The sequence below is a fragment of the Macaca mulatta genome, chromosome 7 (genome assembly GCF_049350105.2).
Source record: "Macaca mulatta isolate MMU2019108-1 chromosome 7, T2T-MMU8v2.0, whole genome shotgun sequence".
NCBI lineage: Eukaryota > Metazoa > Chordata > Mammalia > Primates > Cercopithecidae > Macaca > Macaca mulatta.
Window position 1 is genome coordinate 7,422,547 of NC_133412.1, and position 24,642 is coordinate 7,447,188.

At 43.0% G+C, this 24,642-nt stretch overlaps 1 protein-coding gene across 2 annotated transcripts in view; it reads left to right on the forward strand.

The window, feature by feature from the left end:
* Positions 1-24,642, forward strand: part of OTUD7A (OTU deubiquitinase 7A) — a 374,444-nt gene that overhangs the window by 87,170 nt on the left and 262,632 nt on the right. The gene's annotated exons all lie outside the window — the stretch shown is intronic.

Sequence of the window (24,642 nt, forward strand, 5' to 3'; positions counted from 1 at the left end):
ATTCTTTCAAACCCTGCAAGTATGCTTTGATGAATAGAAGGTGAGGAAAATGATGTTTCATGGCAATGCAGCTAGTTCATGGTGTAACTCAGGCAATCATACAGGTGCTGTGTCTCAGGACCTCCATCGCTCTTTGGCATAGAGCAGAGATACTTAGAATATCAGGAACACTTACACACAAGGGTTGCTGGTTAATACAATTAATACTTTTCACTGCTTTATCGATATTCTTAAACTGTTTTCTGTTTCTGTTTGGGTTTTGTTCTTTGGCTTTTGTAAGTTTGAGTGTTTGATGGTGAAGAATATGAAGGCTACTGGCCCAGTGGATGCTTAATTTGTGCAACTTTTTCCATTGCTTCGATACCACGAGTGTTAACACAACAAAAGGCAGATCTCTCCTTAGAATGATCATTGAATGGTCGTGAAAATAGTCTTGACCTTTTGGATCAAGGAACCCCAAACCTCTGCTTTGGGATTCTTGCATGACATTAAAAGGTACGCCCCTAGATGGAGGAGAGATTGCCCACTCCACACTCCTTCAACAGCAAGTATTGATGTTAAGCTCTGATTTTCCATTTCTTCTGGTTTCTAACAGCTGAGAAATTCTTTCCTTTGTTGCCAGTCTTCTTTAAGCATTCTTTTCCCTTGACCTCCAGAATGCCACCACTTTCTGGTTTCTTCCCATCTCAGTGGCTGTTCCCTTCCCTTCCCTTGCTGGCTTGCGGTATTTTCTTTTCTATCTGACCCTTAAATGCGGGATGTCACAAAGGCTCAGCCCTGAGTTGTGTTCTGTTTTAACTCAGCTCTTGTTGGGTGGTCTCAAGTTCCATGGCTTTAAATACCAGTTTTGTGCAGGTTCCCCAAGCTACACCTCCAGCTCAGAACGTTCTACTGAGCTCCAGTTCAGTGTACTAGTTGCCCAGTTGATGTCTCCACGGTTTCCACAGGGACCTCTGATCCTGCTCTCAGCCAAGCTCTTCCTCCAGGCCTCCTCTTTTTAGAAGTGGCATCTCTAATACTGAGATGATCAGAACATTTGAAGTCTTGTTTGATACCTTACTCTCCCTTTCCCCCCAAGCCAATCAGCCATGAAGTCATGAGAAGTTATTCACCAAATTACTTTCTTTCCACCATCATTGCCAATCTGCTGCTTCCTCTCCTGGGTCCCAGAGCCTCTGGCCAGTACTGCTGCTGCCACCTTTCACCAGGCCTGCAGGGTCACCTACACCATCTCCTGTGCCCCTGGGTGGGGCTGTCCCTGCTCACCACCCCTCAGGGCCTCCCACTTTCGTTCCTGTGAATCCCAGCATCTGCCTGTGGCTACAGACCCCTGCCTAGTTTGGCTTGTCCTTGGCTTTCTGACCTCAGTTTGTGTCTCAGATCCAAGCACATTGACCTCTGCTGTATTCAGGGAACAGACCTGGTCTTTTGCCACCTCTGGGCTTTCCAGGACTGGTTATGCTCTTCCTGCGATGTTCCTTTAGGTCCAGTTTAGAGACCGGGATTCCCTCCTCCGAAGCTGCTCCTGCACACCCCCTGTTGATGGCTGTCTCATATTACCCTGGGAACCTCCCTCAGTACCACAGACCCTTTGCATTATCAGCTACCCTGCCAGGTTCCCCTGCAGCGTGAGCCCATGCCAGCAGCCCCTGCCTGTTCACAGCAGCATGGAGGGTTGTGTCACTGCGCGTCATGTCCGAGGGCACCCCTGCAGAGCACCTTCCAGTCTGTTAGAAAAACCCACTCCCTTACATGACCGAAGGACTGGGATAAACAGTTCCTAAAAGAAAAACAAAAGTGAGCAACAAGCTTTATAACTGTGTTCCGTTCTTACTAGCAATTGATTTCAGGAAAAACACTTGGCAGTATCACCAAGATCCTGAAATCTAATACTCAGTCTCGCACGATTCCACGTTTCAGAATCTTTCTGATGGAAATGGCTAAAGACAGGATACAGATTTATATGTGAGGATATTTTTCTGATAATATGTAAAATCAGCCATTTTCATTGGAAGCAGTGAAAATGTCTCTGAATAGGATGATGGTGAAATCAGTTAGTGATGGGTGAAATGAGTGGCTTTGTGTGGCTCAAACAGAGATGGTGTCCCTGAGGCTGCAATCACTATGTCACGTCCAGCCATAGGGGGCATTGGATGCCAGGTGAGCAGTCAGAACAGGTGTGACTGTCAGAATTTAAGGAGAGGTGCTAGCTGAGCCTGGGATGTGCATTACCTTTGAAGATATATATACTGGTGCAGTCAGGTTTCAAAATATGTTTGCATGAATGAGATCGCAAAACTTAATGGTTAATACAACCTTGGATTCTGATAGGGTGTAGTGGGGATGGCTCCTGTGTGGTCCGTGATGTCTGGGACCCCAGCTGAGAAGCCTTGAAGACTGGGGCTGGACTCATGCAGAGGCTTATTCTGGAGCTGGGTCTGGATGACTCAAAGATGGGGACTGCTGACTGGAGTGCTCACATGTGGCCTCTACACGTGGCTTGGCTTCCTCACAGCATGCTGACCTCAGGGTCATTCTTACATGGAGCTTCAGGACTCCAAGTGTACATGTTCTAGCGAACCAGGCTGCATCACCCATCCTTAGCAGTCACACTGCATCCGATCTCCTGTATTCTATTGATCCTAGCAGTCCTGAGCCCACTGAGAAGCAGAAGGGTGTAGGTCACAGACCGCCTCCTCTCACTGCAAGGGCTGACAAGGTCACATTGTGGAAGAGACACATTGCTGTGACCATCTTTAGAAAACACAGCTTGCCACAAGGGCCATTATTTAACTAACTAAAAACAAGAGGCCGATGCATAAACTCGGTTTTTAAATTTGCCATTCAAAATATAACTGCTCAGTGCATCAAGAATATTTGTACCTACAGTCACTGTATTCCTTCCCCTGTGGAAAACTGACAGAAGCCGTTGACTTTTTAGAACATGAGTGTGCAAGACATTGAATGGCGGTGGCTGGCATCTCCAACTGTCAGATCCAACGACAGCCCTCTTTTCTGTAGAGATGTACTTGGCAAGCAAACTTAATGGAATACTCAGAGGCTCCCTTTGCCCTTTCTTCAATACAGAAGGCAATTTGAGAAGCTCTTTCTTGCTTCTTGATCTTATTAAAGAAGATCTCTTTCAATAACTCATTTTAGTTCATCTTTTCTCCCCATATGCTGTACTTCAGTAGTTGACTTTCTGTGAGAAATCCCTCATTAGTGTCTTTCTCAGGTGGTAGTGTCTTCAAGAACCACTGAGTGCTGGGGCTGCGGCACCCACAGATCCGGAGTCAGGTAGCCACCTTCCCACAGCTACCACCGGCTCCTGCCGGCACCTCTAAGTACTGAATAGAGTGCCCGCCTGCCTGCCAGTGAGGCTTGATTTAGGTTTTTTTGTACTTTTTAAATCAAAAATTTAATCTGTAGTAAAGCTGATTTTCTCCTCTTAATTTCCAAAAGGCAGTCATTTCTTAACCTAGTAGAAGCCCCATTTTAAAAATGCATATATACATGTAAATAAAATACGAGCTAGTTTGAATGTTAAGTGTTTATTGTGTGTGTTACTAGAAGTGAAGAAAACAGCGGGAAATCTCTTGAGGTGAGTGAAATTGGTGCATGGCTGCTTTATTTTTAAGTGATTTTTATAAACCAGAGGGGCAGATACTACAGAAAGAGTTGTTTCCTGACAGTTGACATGGCCGGCCTGTCTGCTTCTGCCATCCTTGCTGGTTAATCACCCCAGGCACTCTCTTCTTGGTTTGAGGATGACACGCCCCCTCCTCGGAGGGAGCAGATCCCAGCACTTCATCCTGGACTGGGTTGTGAAGGCTTCTGGGGTGCACTGAGAAGACTCCAAAAGCCCTTGAAGCAGTCAGGATGTGTGATTCCAAATCACAGGTTGAGGTCGACAAGAACCTTGGAGAGAGTAAGTTCCAAATCCCCATCTTACTGACAACAGATCCAGGAGGACCAAGGCCTTCCTTGGTGCATGGTACCCTCTGCACCCACATCCTCCTCCATTTCCCTCTCACCCACTCCCAGGCCTCCAGAGTGGCCCAGGAAGAAGACTCTGGTGTCCAGAGCCTAACAGGGACAACCTGAGCCGATGTTCAGGAATTTGCGGTGGGAGCCAGAAGCTGTGTTGTACAAGGAAAACGGTACATTGAGATCCTTTCCCAGACTCTCAGACCCAGACTTTTTCCAACACACAAAGGCCACAGAAAGGAGATTTCTTCTTCTACCTGCTTTTTTACTGTCAATTGCCTTGTACACAGAAACGGTGCATGGTTTTTCTTGTAAAGTAAATGCTGTTTATATGAAATAATTTGCTCTATTACACCAACAGGATGGTTCTAATGTAACAGGTTGGCAGTGTGAGAAACAGAGGTTTCTCCTGTAGCCTCTAAGAATGTGGATACAAAGCACATGTTGCCTGGCTGCCTTGCAGTGAAAGTTTCAATCAGTGAAGCGTACTTTTCAGATTGCATTAGTGCCAGCATGATGATTTCTCAGGAGAGCTGTTTTTCAGAGTTCCGAGCCCAGTTTTTGTTTTGAGTGATAATGCCATAAAGGAAATGGAACCCAGGGACTCCAGGAGGTGCCCTCAGCTGTTTGGTTGAATAGGGCGCCTGGGTGAGGAATGGACAGTCTTAACTCTGGAGAAGAATTCTGGAAGAGAGTTACAGAGAGAAGACAGTCTTCTAAAACGTGACCCAAGCTCTGCGGTGGAAATGGAGTGTTCAGATACATTAAAAATTCCGAAAATAGTGTTTCACATTCATCAAGTAGAGTTTATCCATTCAAGATGTAGCTGTTCCCCAAGCTTCCATTTCTGTTTAGTTTTCCTTCCACAGTGCTGAAATATTGCATTTTTACCCCAAGAATTCATGTCTGCATTGATCTGCATTCCATTGATCATGTTTGAATCATTAAAGGGAATAGTGAAGACATTATACGTGATGGTGGGGCTGGGAGCAGGGAAAAGAAGAGCAGAGAAATAAATGAATCCCCCACCCATGGGTGTGTGTGTGTGTGTGTGTGTGTGTGTGTGTGTGTGTGTGTGAGAGAGAGAGAGAGAGAGAGAGAGAGAGAGATACATCTTGTTGACTTTTTCAAAGAATTAATTTCACCTTTTCCTAATGTCCCTTGGCTAAGGAGAGGCTTTTCTGCCCAGGCAGACACTCTACAAATCCACACAAACACTCAAACACTTGGCAGCCTGCAGACCAGCACCTGCGGCATTGGAGTGGGCGTCCTAAACACCAGGGCTGCCTCCTGTGGGACAGAGCCCCCCTCCATGCCACTGTGTGCATTGTATGTAGTTCAGGGCATTGGTCAACTAGAGCATGTGCTGTTTCGTTAGGTAAATGGAAATGTGTTTCCATCTCTCTTTCCTTTGGATATACAATTTGCAGTGAGTGAGTGAGTTTGCTGTTCCTGGTCCTTCCCATCACTGAGGGATCCAGATGGAATCTCCTAGCTGCACCCCATGGTATATTTCTCCTCACCTGTTATCTCTCTCTGTGGTTTTTATCTGTGAAGATTATTGCTACAAAGTGACCAGTCAGAGCCATCCCTGCTGACCCCCGGAATTCCTGCAGAACAGCCTTGTAGACAAGGTATGGGCTGTTGAGTTCCTTGGGTGTGGTATTTGTACCCCTCTCTCTATGCATATTGGCTCTTGTCCTCAGAATTACTCACTGCACATTCGGCCATTCCCATGGTGCTGATGACTGGGCAGATCAATCCCCTAGCCCAGGCCTCTTCTGGAGACTGATACCCCTAGATCCCACTGTCCCACACAGGGCCAGCCACCAGAACTGTGTCTAAGAGCCGCTCCGTTTCCTCCCATCAGTCCATCATTTCCACCTGTGTCGCCCTTTGTGCCCATCCTCTCCCTCACTGCCCTCTGCTACTGTCTTGGGTGCTTGCAAACGCTGCAGCCGCTTGTGTTCTTTGCTGTTAATTCTGCAGCCGCCCCCTCGCCAGGCTCTGCCTTCAGCCTCTTTGCACACAGCTTTCAGTGTTTGTGGGCTGCCCCCAGAACTCCCTCACTTAGCGCCGTTTAGGCAGAACCCACGCATCCACCTACTCCGGGGGCTGCCATGAGATCCGACATGGAAGCCCCCGCCTGGCTGCCTGGGGGCCTGGGCTGAGGGTGGGGGGCGGGGAGCCTGCAGGAGCACCCCAGCCTCTGCACTGCCCTCCCCACACACTGCCTACTCTGTGCTGATGCCCGCAGCCCAGCCACCTTCACGGGGTGAAAAAGGAGGACCTCCCTCCATTTTCTGTCCATCTTGAGTGCCAGATCTGACTAAGATCCTGGCAACTTGCAGGCCATCCAGGTCCACACGCAGGTCCTCACGCCCACGGGTAAGGAGCGCATTGCATTAGGGTTCAGCATTGACCATTTGGATAACCTTGAACCAGGGAGTACCAGCCACTGGGGTACGATAGACTGAATGTTTGTGTCCCTCTCAACCTAACCCCCAAGGTGATGGGATTGGGAAGTGAGCCCTTAGGGGGGTGATGAGGTCATGAGGAATGGGATTAGTGCCCTTGTAAGAGAGGCCTGAGAGAGACCCCTTGCCAAAAGGCTGTCACGTGAGGATGCAGGGAGAAGTCACCGTGTACCAACCAGGAGCAGGGCCCTGGTCAGACTCACTCAGCCAGCCCCTGATCTTGGACTCCCCAGCCTCCAGAACTGTGAGAAATGAATGCCTGTTGTTTATGAGCCGCCCAGTTTATAGTATCAGGTTACAGCTGTCCAAATGCACTGAGGTAGGGGGCAGGTGGCCTTGTAACAAAATGTTCCATTTTATAAAAGGATTAATGATAGGAACCTATTAAATAGCAAGACTCCCTAGTATGCATTTAAAGCCCAATTTTACTTACTAGCAATGCCCACTTTCAGGGACAAACTAACATGAACAGTTCAGCCCACACCCCTGAGGAGTGTTGTAAGGCCCCCGGTTCCTTCAGACCCTGGCAGTCACAGTGCACTGCAAAGCTGTTGACACACAGGCATGCACTGTTTTCCTCAGTATTCCTAAGTCTTGGGGTCTTTGCCTTTAATTGGGTTGTAGCTTTAGTAGAGGAAGGTAGGTGTCCACTGAATTGGATGTCCCTGTCTCCCATACCTGAGGCTGAATGCAAGGAAAAGCCAACCTCATTAGGACAGGACAGCCTCACTTCTTACCAAGGAAGGAGAGAATGGGGAGGGGCCGCGTGCTGTCAGATCTCCAGTCACACCACAGGTTGCAAGCAGCCCCTGTCCCTTGCTCCCACTCTCCCCGCAGATTCTGGCAGCCACCATCCAGGAGATAACACTGAGAAAGAAACCCCAACCAGAAAGTCACACCAAGGGCTTGGCCCTTCGGAGCCTTCCCACAAAGCCCAAGTGGTTGGGAAGTACATGTGTCGCTATCTGGAAGTCCCACACTGGAAGTATTATGTGGAAGAAGCTGAAGACACAGCCAGGCCATGTGCCAGGCCCTACTGGGAGCGGCACCAGGTGCTAAGGGGGCCTGGCCTGGGGCAGCTGTTAGGGGCAGCCTGGAGCATAGGCCCAGAATGCGCCTCCCTTTCCCTGCGCGGTGACCAGGCGCTTCTGCAGTGCGCGGACGGGTGCAGGTGGCTGCGTGGCGGTGGCACTCTGTCCTTGTACTCTCCCCTGTGTGTCTTTCCCTGGAAATGTTCATCAGGGGTGTGTGTGTGTGTGTGTGTGTGTGTGTGTGTGTTTTAACCTCAGATATTAATTTGGTGACTTCTGGACTGAAATTGAGCTTTGAATGCACTGCTGCTGGAAATCAAACAATGAATTTGAGAACTCAAGGCTCTCCCCTGGATGTGCTTTGGCTTTTCCAGCCGCAGGTTCAGCTGATTCAGAGCCTGCCCTGAGGGATACACCCACATTCTTCCCTTTCCCGCCTCCTGCCCCTGCTACCTTGCCCATGTCTACACTCCTTCCTTCAGATGTCCAGGAGCAAATCTCTTCCCCTTAAACTACAGGCCCGTTCAGTAGGACTGGGTTAGGAGAGTAGTACCCTCTGTGGGAAAACAGATCACGTTTTGTTGCTTAAAAAACTCGACTTTGAAGAGTATTTTCCTCCTAGATATCTGCACAGTTGATCTTCAAGCTTTTGCACAAATGTCATCTCAATGAGTCTCTTCAGTTTTACAACCCAGTCTCCAGACACCCATCCTGCCCAGCAAGCCAAGTCTTCTGTTGTAGTCACAGGACTTGCAGACTCATAACCTACTGTTTAATTTACTTATTTTTTTTCTCTGTTCTTATTGGAATATAAACTCCACAAAGGCAGAAGTTTTCATCCACTGATATGTGCTGAGCACCTAAAATAATCCTCATTACATGATTATTCATTGAATGAATGAATATGTGGCTTTTGTTATTTTTAAATGAATCTACAGTGTTGGTCTTAAAACGAACTGCCTTGGGTCTGTATATTTTGGCATTTTATTTTCTTAAGCAGCTGAGTCTTTCAGGAAGCAGATAAAGATGATTAGTGTAGAAGTGAAACTCTGTAAAAGTTTGGAATGGGTAAGTGTTGAAGAGAGGGGAGGAGTGTGTGTGTGTGTGTGTGTGTGTAAATGCGCGGACATGTGAGCGTACACACGTACATGCATAGGTCAGAGGAGAGGATAACAGGTTTGGATGTGATGTTGTGTCTCTTTTTGCAGTACTATCACCTTTTTTTAGCTATCTTTTCAATCCAAACTTTTCCACCGAGAAGGCACTGAGTCGTTCTTGCCTGACGAGGTGACCCAACCCCCACGAGAAGGCCACGACAGCGTCACAATCTGCTTGGGTGGTCTGTGGATCCCCTGGGGTCGTTGACTCTTAATTTTAAAAGACAAGTGTTATAAGCTTTGGCTGTTTCGGTGAAAATATATCTTCCTTTCCTAAATTAAGGGAAATGTAAGTGGCTGGTAGTGTTTCCCAGACAACTGAGATCATGTTTGAAGCCTCGATAAAAAGTGTGCAGAAAAATCTCTGGATGTGGCACGGAAACTGATGTTGCTGTAATCAGCAACTAGCAGGGAATATCTGAGATCCCCCTCTGGAGACGCACCTGACTGCATTTACGTGTCTGGTACTAACATGTCCTCATTAACAGAGCGTGCTGGAGCTGGAGCTGGAGCTTTGTTTCAGAGCGGCATGTTCAAGCCAGAATGTTTCATGGCAGGCAGATAGTCATTCACTTTCCTTTTGGGCTGGTCTTCAAAGTTCCCTTTTTCTCCTCCACAGAGGACAGTATTTTCCAAGGCGTTCGAGTGTTTTGGTGGTAAAACATTTTAAAGCAGTCTAAAGGGGTCATGAAGAGCCAGCAGGAGGCCCCTAGGTGCAAGGCGTGGGATGATTGCAGGGCTGGTTATGGAGCTGTCCCTGGGCTGACTCTGACTTGGCTGGCAGTGGGCAGCCTGCCCCAGCCTGTTCCTGGGCTGCAGAGAGTACCTTGCTCATCGGAATTTGCCGCTGTCCCATGGTTTTTTGTATGGCCCAGGAAACCACCTCGATTCTGGAATGTATTTCCATGGAGCTCCACTGAGAGGACTTTATTTGGGGAGGAACAGAAGCCTCTCAGACTCTTCTCTCATAGTGCATGGCTGTGTGGCTGCTCTGGGCGTGTCTTCAGATAGCCTGGATTTTACTTTTTACCCACGGTGCCATTAACTTCATTTCAATGACTGATAAAGTGTTCTTCTTGACAAACAGTGCATTTGCTGATAATTATTTCTTTTTGTTGTCAATTTTAAAGGTGCTGGTCGACAGATTGTGAGCCGATTATAAATTGCCTCTCCCCACCTCCCACCATCTCATTCACTGCTTGTATGACATGTTAAACTGTTTTGAGGAGTGGAGCATTTACATAAGCGTCTGTTGATCGACCGCAAATGTGTATGTGTATTTCATATTATTTAAACCCATCAAAAACTCCAGCATCCAACTTGTTGTTCTCACATTTCAGATGAAAAACTGAAACACAAAGATTAACAAAGTCCCCTAAATTTATATAGATGGTTAATAGTGGAAGCTGGGATTAAAGTGGTATTACAGATTACATGTTTGTATCCCCCCGCTCCCAAATTCATATGTTGAAATCCTAACTCCCAAGGTGATGATGTTAGAAGGTGGTGCCCTCGGGAAGTGATTCGGTCACAAGGGTGTATCCCTCATGAATGAGATTAGTGCCCTCATAACGGGGACCCAGACATTCCATTGCCCCTTCTACCATGTGAGGGTGGGGAGAAGGCACCATCTATAAATGGGTAGCAGGCCCTTAGCAGACATGGAGTCTGCAGGTACCTTGATGTTGGGCTTCTACCCTCCAGAACTGTGAGAAATCGTCGGTAAGCCGCGTATTTGATGGCATTTTTGTTATAGTAGCCTGAACTAACTAGACTCAGTGTGGAAGATGCTGCTTTGCCAGATAATGAATTCTGTCAAAGGACATATTATTCATCTTAGCAAATGTCAATATGTAAATGCTTTATATAAATAAGACACCATTTTCAGTTTCCTGCATTTTGTCATTTAAATGGAGTACATGCTAAGTAATAGTTGTTCATTAAATGCTTATAGAATTTATATTCATAATATACAGATATATAGATAGGCTTATATCTACATATTAAAATATACATATCTGTAATTATATTAGCCAGGTAATATCGAGTAACCAGTAACATCAGCTAAAAATTGAAAATAGTACAGAGAAACACCACTTTCAACATTGTTAATATTGAAACAAAGTGTTTCTGTAGCATTACTTGACATTATATACAAACTTCTTTAATACATTGCAAATTAACAGGTAAAAATGATTGTACATATTAGCCACAGTTGGAATTTAAAATAGCACATGTAGATGTATTTGGGCTTATAAAGTATATTGTAGGTGCTATTTGAACTTCATATATATTTATATACATAAAAGGAATATATTTTTCTTTTTAAGAGTTTGTTTTTATATGCTTTATATGCTTTTATCTCAAAAAGTAAATGTCAGCAGTTCCCAACTTTGCAGCACATTGAAATCAGCTAGGGGGCTTTCAGATGTCCTAGTATATGGCTCTCAATCCAGCCATTCTGATTGAATAAGGTTGAATCTTTGTATTGGGATTTTACCAAGCTACCTAAGTAATTCTAATGTGCAGCAAACTTTAGGAATCCCTGGTATATGCAGTGCATGAAGAATCATCAGATTTAGTATCTGTGTATGCCCCACAACTCCTTATTTATTTTTCAGTCCTTCACTCGCTGTACACTTGCCCATTATCTGTCGGGGACTATGCAAATGCCAGGCACATAGAGGTGGATGAAAAAGGCATAGCATTGCCCTTCTGCAATTGTAGTCTGTCAGAGGGGCATAAGCAGTTTACAGGTAAAGAAATCAACACTCTAAAATGTTTTTTAAAGACTGTAGAAAGTGAGAAGGAGGTCAGGAACAAGAGGCTGTTAGGGAGAATACATGTCGGTCCAGGCAGCAAGACGGCGTGGATGAACACTACAAGTCAGGAAGGAGTTTGGCAGGCTCTGAGGCCAAGCAGAAGGCTGAAGTGTCCCATGGGAGAGGCTGAAGAGGTTGGAGAGGGGTGTCTGGTGCAGGGGCTTTGAAGCCATGCTAGTGACTTTGGACTTAGACTTCAAACATTGTGATGCTGTTGGCTATTTTAGGCCAGGGGGCTGGGGTCAGGGTGGAGGTGGAGATAAGGTTCTAGTTAACCATTTTAAAAGTTCTTTGTGGTGGCTGTTGCATTCATTCAAGTAAGGGATGATAGTGGCCTGGAGAAGAGTGGTGTAGTAGAAGTGGATTCATGATGTATTCGGAGGAACCCACTGGTGTCGTTGGTGAATTGCATATGTGATGCGAGGAAGAGAAAGGAATCAAGGACAATTCCAAGCATTTGACCTAAGCAATCATGTAAATGTTGATGTCATTTGGTGGGAAGGGAGATAGTTCATGGGCTGTTGCCAGTGGATGTGGATTTGGAAGTAAAGTCAGAATTCTATCTGGCATATTAAGCTTGAGATGCCTGATAGACATCTAAATGGAGCTGACAAATAGGTAGTCCAGTAAACCAGTACCCAGACCAAGATACAGAACATAAGCAGGTGAACAGAAATGTTCTTCTTCCTCTTTCAGTATCTACCCTTCTATGACCTTGTTAAACTCATTTGTTAGTTCTAGTAATTTTTCTGTAGATTTTTTATAATTTTGTAAAAAACTCATCTGTGGACAAAGTCATTTGAGATTTGTTTCTTTCCAATGTGTATGCCTTCAATTCGTTGTTCTTATTTCATGGGCCAGAGCCTCTGGTACAATGTGGACCACGAGGGGCAGGTGCAGGGGATCCTTGCCTTGCTCTTGATCGTAGACACAGAGCACGCACACTTCCATCGTCAAGTCTGATGTAGGCTGTGGGGTTTTCAAAGGTGCCCTTTGTCAGGTTGAGGGAGTCCTTGTATATTCTTAATCTGTTGAGAATTTTTTATCGTGAATAGATAGATTTTTGTCAAAGGCTTTCCTGTATGTTCCGTATCTAATGAGATTATTATTTGGTGTTTTCATTTGTTCTGTTAACATAGCATCATTATTTTCCAACGTTAAACCAACCTTCCATTACTGGAATAAATCCAAATTGGTCATGGTGTATCTTTTTAAATATGTTCCTGAATTTGGTTTGCTTATATTTTGTCAAGACCATTTATGTCTGTGTTCATGAAGGATATTGGCCTGTAGTTTCTTTTCTTAGTCTGGTTTTGATATCAGACTAATGCTAACTTCATAGAATAAGTTGAGCAGTGTTCCCTCCTCCAGTGTTTTATGAAAGCATTTGTGAAGGATTGATACTATGCTTTCTTTAAATCCTTTGTAGCATACACCAGTGACACCATTTCAGAGTGGACTTTACTTTGTGGGAAGAGTATTATTACCAGTTTAATTTCTTTGCTTGTTATTGATCTATTCAGATTTTCTACTTTCTTATTGTATAATCTTTGGTAATTTGTGTATTTCTAAGAATTTGTCCATTTAATATGAGTTATCTGACTTTTTTACATAAAGTAGTTCATATTCCCAGGTAATTAATACTTTTGGCATCTGTAGTTTTGATAGCAGTATCCCCTCTTTCATTTATGATTTTTGTGATTTCTGTACTCTCTTGAATTATTGGTAATCTAAGGGTTTGTCAGTTTTGTAAATATTTCCAAAGAGCCAACATTTGATATTTTATTTTTCTGTTTTCTGTTCTGGTCCTCGTTGTTTTTGTTGTTCTGCTCTTGTGTTTAGCTTGCTTTTCTTTCTAGTTTCTTAAGGTGGCTGCTTAGCTTATTCATTTCATACCTGTCTTTTCTAATATAGTTATATATTTAATTTTATTTTTTGAATTGGCGTACTGCACAATTGACTTTCTGTTGTATAGTTCTGAGTTTAACATACATATAGATTTGTTTAGCCACTATCACAATCAGTGTGCAGAACAATTTCATCACCTGGCAAAACTCCCCCAAGCTGCCCTTTTGTAGTCAGCCCTTCCTTTACTCCTGATTAACCCCTGGCAACCACTAATCTGTTCTCTGTCCCTATAGTTTTGGTATTTTCAGGGTGTCATAAAAATGGAATCATATGCCATGTATTATGTTTGGACTGACTTCCTTCACTCAGCATAGCAGATTTGAGATTTATCCTTGTTGTGTGAAATCAATAGTTCATTCCTTTTTATTGCTGAAAAGTATGTCATTGTATGGAGGCATCATGGTTTGTTTATTCATTGACACTGTGAAGGATATTTGGGAGGTTACAGTTTTGGATTATCACAAATAAAGTGGCTGCGAATATTCGTGAACAGGCGTTTGGGAAAACTAAGTTTTCATTTCCCTAGAATAAGTATATAGGAATGAGATTGCTCTGTCATGCATAAGTATATGTTTAATTTTATTTAAAAACTACCAAACTATATTCCAAGTGTTTTTTGCTTCATGTAATTTGAAGCTCTTTTGTTAGGTGCATACACATTTGGGATTGTTTTTTCTTTTTGATGAATTGGACCTTTTATCATTACATATTATCTCTCTTAATCCTTGGAATTTCCCTTGCTCTAGTCTACTGTATCTGATAACAATATATCTGATGTTAATAGAACTACTATACCTTTCTTTCCATTAATGTTTTCATGACATATCTTTGGCCATCATTTACTTTTGACCTACTTATTTTGTTGGACTTAAAGTGGATTTCACAGAGAAAGCATATTGTTGACTCTTATTTTTTAATTCATTCCAATAATCGATGTCTATTATTTGGTATATTTCAGCCCTTTGTATTTAATTATTGATTTGTTTGTCCTTAGATGGACAGTTTTTTATTATTTGTTTACTGTTTGTTCTTTCTTTTTTGTACCTGTTTCCCTTTTCCTGTCTATCTTTGGGATACTTGAATTTTTTCAGTATTCTATTTTAACTTTTCTATTTTTATATTCTCTTTATATAAGTTTTGGTGATTGCTCTAGAGATTACAATATTCATACTTACTTTTTCACAGTCTGTGGAGAACAACATTTAACTACTTAATGTGGAATGTAGAAACCTTACCACCATATAGGTCTCTTTACTTCACCCCCTTTGTGTTGTAGGTGTCTTATATATTACATCTGCAGACACTGAAAATGCCATCAGTGTTATCACTTTCACTTTTTTTTTTTTTTTTTTTTTGAGATGGGTTTCTGTCACCTAGGCTGGAGTGCAGTGGCATGATCTTGGCTCACTGCAACCTCTGCCTCCCAGACTCAAGTGATCCTCCCACCTCAGCCTCCCGAGAAGCTAGGACCACGGGCATGTGCCACCATGCCCAGCTAATTTTTGTATTTTTGGTACAGACAGGGTTTCGCCAAGTTGCCCAGGCTGGTCTCAAACTCCTGAGCTCAAGCGATCCATCCAGCTTGGCCTCACAAAGTGCTAGGATTACAGGCATAAGCCACCGTGCCTGGCATCACTTTTACTTTATAGATATTGTATAGAAATTATGAGAAGAATCTATTACATTACCCATATATGTACCATTTCTGTTGCTTTTTATTTCTGAAGTTTCAAGTTTCCCTCCCATGTCATTCTTGTCTGAGGAACTTCCGTTAACGTATCTTTCAGAGTAGCTCCAGTGACTAATTCTCTTCATTTTCTTTCATCTGAGAATATCTTTGTTTCCTCTCCATTCTTGAAGATTATTTGTACTTAGTATAGAATTCTGGGTTAACAGTTCTTGTCTTTCGTTCCTTTAAAAATGTTGGGCCTCTGTGGTTTCTGATGAGAAATCTGCAGTCATTCAAAGGGTTGTTCTCCTATTTATAATGCGATGATTTTTCCTTGATGCATTCAGGCTTTTTGTCAAAAATCTTGTCTTTGGTTTTCAGCCGCATAATTATGATTTGTCTGGGCCTGGATTTCTTTTATTTTCTTTTGCTTGGGGTTCCCTGAGTGTCTTAAATCTCTATATTTGTCTTTCGCTAAACTTGGGAACATTTCAGCCACCATTTGTCAAATTTTCTTTTCCACACCAGACTCTTGCTCCTCTCTTGGGACTTTGATAACACAAATGTCCAACCGTTTGAATTCTTTCCCTCAGTTTCCTGAGTCTCTTATTTTTTTTCAGTTTTTTCTCTCTGATGTTCAAATTAGATAATTTCTATTGATTTCTCTTCAAGTCCAATGACTTTCCTGTGCTATCTCCATTCTGCCATTTAACCCATCTAAAGAACATTTTTTTACATTTCAGCTATTGCATTTTTCATCTCTAAAATTTCCACTTGATTCTTCTTTATATCTTTTGTTTCTTTACTGAGACTTCTGTCTTTGTTGTTGTTGTTGTTGTTGCTGAGATGGAGTCTCGCTCGGTTGCCCAGGCTGGAGTGCAGTGGCACGATCTTGGCTCACTGAAACCTCCGTCTCCCAGGTTTAAGTGATTCTCCTGCCTCAGCCTCCCCAGTAGCTGGAATTACAGTTACATGCTACCAGGCCCGGCTAATTTTGGTACTTTTAATAGAGACAGGGTTTCACCATGTTGGCCAACCTGGTCTTGAACTCCTGACCTCAGGTGATCCGCCCGCTACAGCCTCCCAAAGTGTTGGGGTTACAGGCTTGAGCCACCACACCTGGCTGACTTCCGTCTTTACATTTGTTTATTCTTACGTCTTGAAGCATGGTTATTCTAGCTGCTTTTGTCTGCTTCTGCCGATATTTTTGTCATCTCGGAGTAGCATATGTTGTTTTTCTCTTTTCTCATAGTAAAGGCTTTCCTGGTCATTTGGGTACCGATTAATTTGGATTGAATCCTGGACATTTGGAATATTATGTTATCAGACTCTATGTCTTATCATAATAAGAATATTGATTTTGTTTGTTTTATCAGGCAACAACTATTTAGTTAGGTTCAGGCTTCAAGTTCTGAACCTTTTTGGGATGTGGTTCCAAAGTCGAGCCTGTTTTCAGAGCCTTCGCAATGCTCTTTGGACCCTTCTATAGCTTATGCACCACTCAGTGGCAAGCCTGGGACCTGGATGGTAGCTAGTCCTATAGTTCTATAATCAAAGCCTTTGGTGTACTGTTTAGGGTTAGATCCGTGCATGCACAGCTCAGAGGTGAGCCAGAAGATCACACTTCGCTTTACGGGGTTACTTTCTTGAGCTCCTCCTCCTCACAGTCTTTCTGTTTCTTTGTGCTCCTTTCAGTGTCCTTTGATCAGATAGCCAGGGCTTTCGTGTCCCTGCTTTGTCTCGTACTTCATGACTTTATCTGTATGGAGGTGAAGTGGTGGGAGAACAGAGGAAAAAAAAGCAATGAGGATTTGCTCCAAGCCCTTGAGACCACAGCTCCTGTGGGCAGAGAGAATTCCCCTCCCTCAGAGTTTTAGGAACATGCCTGGCAGCTGTGGCCACCACTCCTGCCACTGCAGAATCGTTGCTCATCATTGGTTTTACTGTTAGTTTTGAAAAACCAATTTGTTTGAGATATAATTCACATACCATAAAATTCACCCATTAAAAGTGTAGTTTATTGATTTTTAGTATATTCACAGATACATGCAACTATTCGCACAGTTTAATTTTGGAACACTTCATTACCCCAAAAAGAAATTCCTTACCCATTACCAGTGACTTACACACATGCCCCCCAGTTTAGGCAAGCATTAATCTATTTTCTGCCTTTACAGATTTACCAGGGCATTTTATACAAATGGCATCATACAATATATTATCTTTTGTGTTTGGATTCTTTTACTTAATGTTTTCAAGGTTCATCCATGTTGTAGTAAGTACCAGTGCTTTTTTCCTTTTCATTGCCGAATGATACTCAATTGTATGGATATATCACATTGCATGTATCTATTCATCAGTTGATGGATATTTGGGTTTTTCTATTTTTGGCTAATATGAATAATGCTGTTATGACAATTCATGTACAGATATGTTTTCATTTCTCTTTGGTGTATACCTAGGAGTAGAATGTCTGGGTCGTTTGGAAATTCTATGCTTAACTTTTTGGGGAACTGGTGAACTATTTTTTGAAGTAGCTGTATCATTTTACATTCCTACCAACTGAGTATAAGATTTCCAATTTCTCCACATATTTGTCAACACTTATTATTGTCTATCTTTCTTATTATACCCGTCTTAGTGAGTGTGAAGTTATATTTCATTGTGATTTTGTTTTGCATTTCCTTAGTGACTAGTGATGTTGAGTATCTTTTCATGTGATTATTAACTGGTTTTATGTATTCTTTAGAGAAATATCTGTTCAAATCTTTGTCCATTTTTATTGGTTATTTGTGTTTTTATTATTGAGTTGTATATATCCTGTATACAAGTCCCTTATCAGATGTACTTTGTGCAAATATTTTCTCCCATTCTGTAGTTTGCCTTTTCACATTCTTGATAGTATTTTCTGAGAAAAAACTATAAATTTTTGTAATTTTGATGAAGTTCAATTTATCTTTTCTTTTGTTGATTGTACTTTTGTTATTGTACCTACAAAATTATTGCCCAACTCAAGATTACAAAGATTTACTGCTATGCTTTCTTCTAGGTGTTGTTATGGTATCATCTCTTAAGTTTAGGAGGCCCATGATCAATCTTGTCTTAATTTTTGTGTACAGTGTGAAGTAAGGATAGAACTTTATTCTTTCACATGTGGATACTAAGTTGCCCGACCACTATTTGTTTAAAAAAAAAAACACTGTTCTTTCGCCACAAAATTATCTTGCTGTTCTCATAAAGAATCAATCAGACATAAGTGCAAGGGTTTATGTCAATACCATACTATCTTAATTATTGTAGATTTATTGTAACTTTTAAAGTCAAAAACTGTGGATCCTCCTTTGTTTTTCAAGATTATCCTGGCTATTCTCAATCCCTTGAATTTCCGTATGAATTTTAGGATCAGCTTGTCAAGTTCTGAAAAAAAAGGGATTGAGTTGAATCTGTACATTAATCTAAGGAGTATTGCCGTCTTAGCAACATCGCATTTTCTGGTCCATGAATATGGGATAGCTTTTAACAGCAACACTGGAAACTGGAAGACAATGGAAGATAAGTTCGATGTGTTCAATACAAAACCCTGCAAAACTAAAATTCTAATTCCAGTGAAAGCTTCTTTATAAAATGAAGGAAGAAGAAGTGAGCATTTGGTGACAGAGAGTATAGATAAATTTTCAAAGATTGTTGCTATAAAGGAGAGCATAAAAAGGAGTGGTAGCTGGAGGGAGATATGAAGTTGATTTTTAAGATGAGCAATTTAAAAACATCTCATATAGAGAAGGAAGTGATGAAACAGTGGAAATCGGGACTAATTGGAAGGATGCTGTCCCTTAGTAACTTTTAGCAGGTGAGGAGGTTAGCATCCAAAGGGAGATAAGGTGAGAGAAGGGTGGAGGATGAGGGTGCAGAAGCTGAAGAATAATGATGGGAAGATCAAGAGTTGTCCATAGACCACTATGTAGAGTAGGTAGCAAAGTTTTAAGGGAGACTGAAGGGAAAGAGTTTGTTGGAAATTTGAGAAAAACAGAAAAGTATGAAACTGTCATCCTGGAAAATAACAAAGTGAAATTTCCATGAAAATAAAACAATTTAGCAGTTTTTAGTGCCTATATAAGTTTGAAGACAGCCTAGTCATCAGAGTTCTAAGATTTTTTTCCAGTGATGTTCAGATGGCTTGGTACAAGTGCAGAATAAGTGATGTGGAGTAGAGGGAAGCATGGGCGAGGCATGAATATTATGTGTAAAAGCATGGCTCTGGCCAGGTGTGGTGGCTCACACCTGTAATCCAGCACTTTGGGAGGCTGAGGTGAGAGGGTCACTTGAGGTCAGGAGTTCGAGACCAGCCTGGCTAAGATGGCAAAACCCTGTCTCTACTATACAAAAATTAGCCAGGCATGGTGGTGCATGCCTGTAATCCCAGCTACTCAGGAGGCTGAGGCAGGAGAATTGCTTGAACCCGGGAGGCAGAGTTTGCAGTGAGCTGAGATCGTACCACTGCACTCCATCCTGGGCGACAGAGTGAGACACCATCTCAAAAACAAAAAAGCAAAAAAGCATGCCAGTGTGGTAAGCCACGGTCTATTAGGCACGGCAGTCAGAGAAGCAGGACTCAGAAGGAAGAAAGTATGAGAAGTGACAGGATCAGCAGAATGTAGGCCCTGAGAAGGGCAGACTCATGCACACATGGCCATTGGATACTTTGCAGAAATCAGTAATTCTCTTTGGGGTAGGTGCCAAATAAGTGGTACTTGACTCTGATCACACATTCTAGTCACCTGGGGACCTTTGAAAAAATGTATCAATGGGATTCAAGCCCATTGGTTCAGGATCTCTGAGCATTCGTGTCTTTTAAAAGATGTACAAGTGATTCTAATACACAGACAGAGCTGATAGCTGCTACCAGAGCGCATGGAGTGCTGGAGACCTTGAGGCCTGGAGGCACAGAGCTGCTGCCTTGCACAGCTCCCAATGGCACATTGATAGGGACTGCAGTGTCGTTGGGTGGAGGGCTATAGCAATTTTAGAGCATTTTAAGATTGACAACCCGTGGGAGGAGGTATAGACTCATTAAAGTATTAGGGATTTAAAATATCTAGAGCAGTGATTCTCAACCCTGGGGAGGGGCAGGTCAGAAAAACATTTCAATGCCTAGACAGCATCCCAGACATCAAAATCAAAATTACATCAAAATCACGGTGGTTGAAGCCCAGGCTAAATTAGGACATTACAAAACTCCACAATTTTTTTTTTTTTGTATAGGAAATACTGGATGGGGTACAGGGTTGGGTAGAGATTGGATGATTTCTGATGGAGTCTTGTTGAGTTTGAGGAAGCTGTGCTTCATCCAGTTAGAGATGTCAAAGAAGCCATTAGCTCCAGGTCTGGAGCTTGGCAAAGTCTTGAGCTGCAGCAAAATAATCCTCCCCACTATGGGTGAATTGTTGATTGCTATGTATTTTTAGAACACATTAGTTTTGTGATGTTCCAATGCAAGTCATAGTCTTTATAAATGACCATGTCTGCTCTCTGGTTTGAGCAGTATTCCCATAGCTAGAGAGGAGAACACAGGTCTGGCACTGATGTGGGATGCTTATCAAACGCAATTAGAAGAGCATCGGGGAAGGGAGGTTTCTGCAGAGTTTGTGTGATCGTACCTGCTAATTTTAGAGTCAAAGGCCCGGATTGGAGAAAGATTCAGTAGAGTGAGACCAGCTAAGGCTCCTGGCTTACACAGCAGGGCCGTTCTTGGCTGTGTGCCCGGAGGGCGATGACCACAGGCTTCGCAGGAAGGCGCTGTTGTTTGCTGTTTTGCTTGTTTGTGTGTTTGATTTTTTTGTGTGTGTGACAGACATGTTGGTATTTCCCTTTATCTAAATGATACTATCCATTTCTACAGTTTTGTATCTGTTTAAGAGGAAGTGGATCTCTTGAGGTTGTTTTTGAACTTTGACTACATGACCTTTAAGGTCCCTCAGTCCATTTTGATAATTTGTCAACATTAAAAGTAAATGAAAGCCTGCGTTTTAGGATCCATATGAAATAAAAATCGAAGACATTTATTTTTGCGAGTTCCCTTAAAATATGTCCAACTACTTAGCATTGAATATTGTTGTGGTTGTTGAAGTGAGAATCTGGCCATTGTTGGGGAGTGACACAGTTCTTGCCACATCTGTTCTAAGGATCATCAGTGGGTCAACCTCATTTGTGAAAGCCTCTTCGCCTCCTCGTATTTGTTTTTGTGGAATATTTGTTTACTCAAGGCACTGACAATGCTCAAAGAATTCTATAGAATTATTATTTAAATCCTTATAAAATTCTAATTTACCATATAAAATGCTTTGTCCAGATGCAAGTGACCCATAAGTACACTTTGAAATGTAATTGACATTTTATTAGTGCCTGTGGGTTTGTGCCTTGGAAGAGAGATTTTGTCTCCTTAGGACGAGGGTTGCCCATGGTACAGTTCTGGGGGAAAATGTTGCAACTGGCTGGTAATGTCCCGGGGCTGGCTCCCAAATCTCCTTGTTACATTGTTGATTAGTCTGTATCTCACGTTTGTATTTATGTATTTCTGGGGTTATTGGAAATAATATTGCAGTTGTCCTCTTGACCATTGTGTTTAAGTGGTAGCAGTAGCAGTGGTACTAGGAGTGATATAGTGAGATCTAACCTCTAGCAAGTCCTTTCTCTGTGCCAAGAACCCTTTATGTGTCTATATATATTATTTCATTTCGTCCCTACAGTGACCCTATGAGGAAGGTGCCATTTCCATCCACACTGGATAAAAGAAGAGATGAAATAACTCCCCAAACTTTGGGGTTAGAATTAGATCCCTGCCTGTCCGGGCTTCAACTTAAGATCCCTGGAGATTGAGCCCCAGGAGGTACAGGATTAATGAGATCTGCTTCTGCCCTAGAGAAAAGCAGGAGGTGGGGTATGGGAGTGGATGTGACAGCACAGTGAAGTTGGGTTCATCTGGATGGGCACAGAGGTTAGAGAGCCTCCATGTGATGTGTGCCTGTGCCATCTACCCCTGCTCAGTCCAGTGGCATTCCAGTGGCTCCGAGGAGACAGGAGATATCTCCTGCTTTGAGGAAGAGGATGGTTTCCTGCCATCATTTTTATGTCATGGAGCAACTTCAGCGGCCCCCACATACCCAGTATACAATCTTTACTGCTTTCTTGTGCGTACTGTTCCTTAGAAGCAAGAGGGATGCTGAGTAGTTGTTAGGTCTGCAGTAGCTGCTGTGTTAGGCCAGAAGTTTTGTCAAAATCCCAAATAATGGTAAATTGTAAGCTGATCTCATCTAATTTATTTATCTTGCATAGGATATCCCCATATTCTTATTTAACTTGAGCTGGTTCAGGGTTAATAAAAACTGTATATGTGTGTGTGTGTGTGTGTGTGTGTGTGTGTGTGTGTGTGTGTTGGGTACACTGGGATTTTATGCATTTCTGTCCTCAGAAAGGACCCAGTGAATGGATAAGGGGCAGTCCTGTCTCTGTCACCCTGGCCATGTTCACTTTGGGAGATGGAACATTGAGGCCGTAGTCGATTACATCACGAGGACAGTGACTTTGTGTGTCAGCGCTCACTTTACCGCCTTCTCTGGGACCACAGAGGCAAGACTGTCTTATAGACATTTCCAGGGCCCTGAAAAGTACCTTGAGAGGAGAAACAAAAAGGTTTTCTTTAATGTCTAGATTATTCTCACAATTATTGTTTGCAGTGGAAATCCCTGTTCCAATTTAATAAGTAAAGAGAAATTTAAAATAATGATGAATGGTAATAATGTAAAACTCAAACTACAAAATAAAAAGAAAGATAAACTGTAGAAGAGTTATTCTGTGTTTAGAAAGAAAAAGCAACAGAGGACCCACAGGCCATTAGTCAGAGGTGTGGAAGTTGAAAGCAGGTGTCCACAGGCGCTGGAGTGTTCCTGGGCACAGCTAACTCCATGGCCAGTGGGGCAAGACAGGGCAAGGGGCAGCAGCTGGGCTCCTCATCGTCAGCGGAGTCCCCACTGGAGGTGAGGCTGGAGTCCCCAGCTCTGCTCCCTTGCTCTGCGACGCGCCTCTGCAGAAGGGCTTAAGCCCGTAAACCCTTTCTAGTGGGTACCAGGTAGACAACACCAGCCCCTGCACGCCCCTGTTTGCCTTGCTGCCTGCCTGGATGCCAGTCTGTTACAGACCTAGGCCCCCATTGGGTGGAAAACAAGCAAACAGTCAAAGACAAAGCTTGAAGATCGATTGAGAAGCATTTCGGTGAAAATGCCATTCTTACTTGAAAATTTCTTTGGCGTTAAAGACGAACACTTTTTTTTTTTTTTTTGGAGATAGAGTCTTGCTCTGTCGCCCAGGCTGGAGTACAGTGGTGCGATCTCTGCTCCCTGCAAGCTCCACCTCCTGAGTTCACGCCATTCTCCTGCCTCAGCCTCCCTAGTAGCTGGGACTAAAGGCACCCGCCGCCATGCCCGGCTAATTTTTTTTTCTTTTTTTGTATTTTTAGTAGAGACGGGGTTTCACCGTGTTAGCCAGGATGGTCTCGATCTCCTGACCTTGTGATCTGCCTGCCTTGGCCTCCCAAAGTGCTGGGATTACAGGTGTGAGCCACCGCACCCAGCCGAAGACCAGCACTTTTGTTTAGGTTTTCCTCATATGATGCCTCCTATCTGATACTAATGGATGGGAAAGGCCCCTGTAGCATTCTAGCTCACCCTCAGATATATCAAGAAGCTCTCTTGTGTTTTCAAATGCTTCTGGCACCATCAGGCTGAAAAACCATGTATGCCACATATTAATACTTCCTCGCTTTTCCCCTCCTTCCATTCCTCCTCCTTCCCTCTCTCCTATCTTCCCTTATTCTCTCTCCCACCTTCACTTCCCTTCTTCCCACCTTCCCTTCATCTCTCTCCTCCTTAAATAGAATTCTCTGTCTTCTCTCTTTCACACACACACACACACACACACACACACAGAGAACACACACACAGTCACACACACACACCATCTCTCTCTCTCTGTCTCTCTCACTTTCTCCCTCTTTCTTCTGTGCCAGCCAGCTAGACTAATAAGGAGACCAACCAGTTATTCCAGGAGAACCTCCTTCATACCCCTACGCCAGCAGTGCTCAAACTGTGGTCTGTAGACCCCTGGGGTCCCTGAGAAGCTTTCAGGAGATTCACAATGTCAAAATAATTTTCATAATAGTATTAAAAGAACAAATCTGGAGGCATCATATTACCTGATTTCAAACTATACTGTAAGCCCAAAGTCACCAAAATAGCATGGTACTGTTATAAAAACAGGCACATAGACCAATGGAACATAATAGAGAACCCATAAATAAACCCAAATACTTATAGCCAACTGGTCTTCAACAAAGCAAACAAAAACAAAGTGGGGAAAGTACACCCTTTTCAACAATGGTGCTGGGATAATTGGCTGGCCACATGTAGGAGAATGAAAATGGATGCTTGTCTGTCACCTTATACAAAAATCAACTCAAGATGGATTAAAGACTTAAATCTGAGACAAGAAACTATAAAAATTCTAGAAGATAACATTGGAAAAACCCTTCTAGACCTTGGC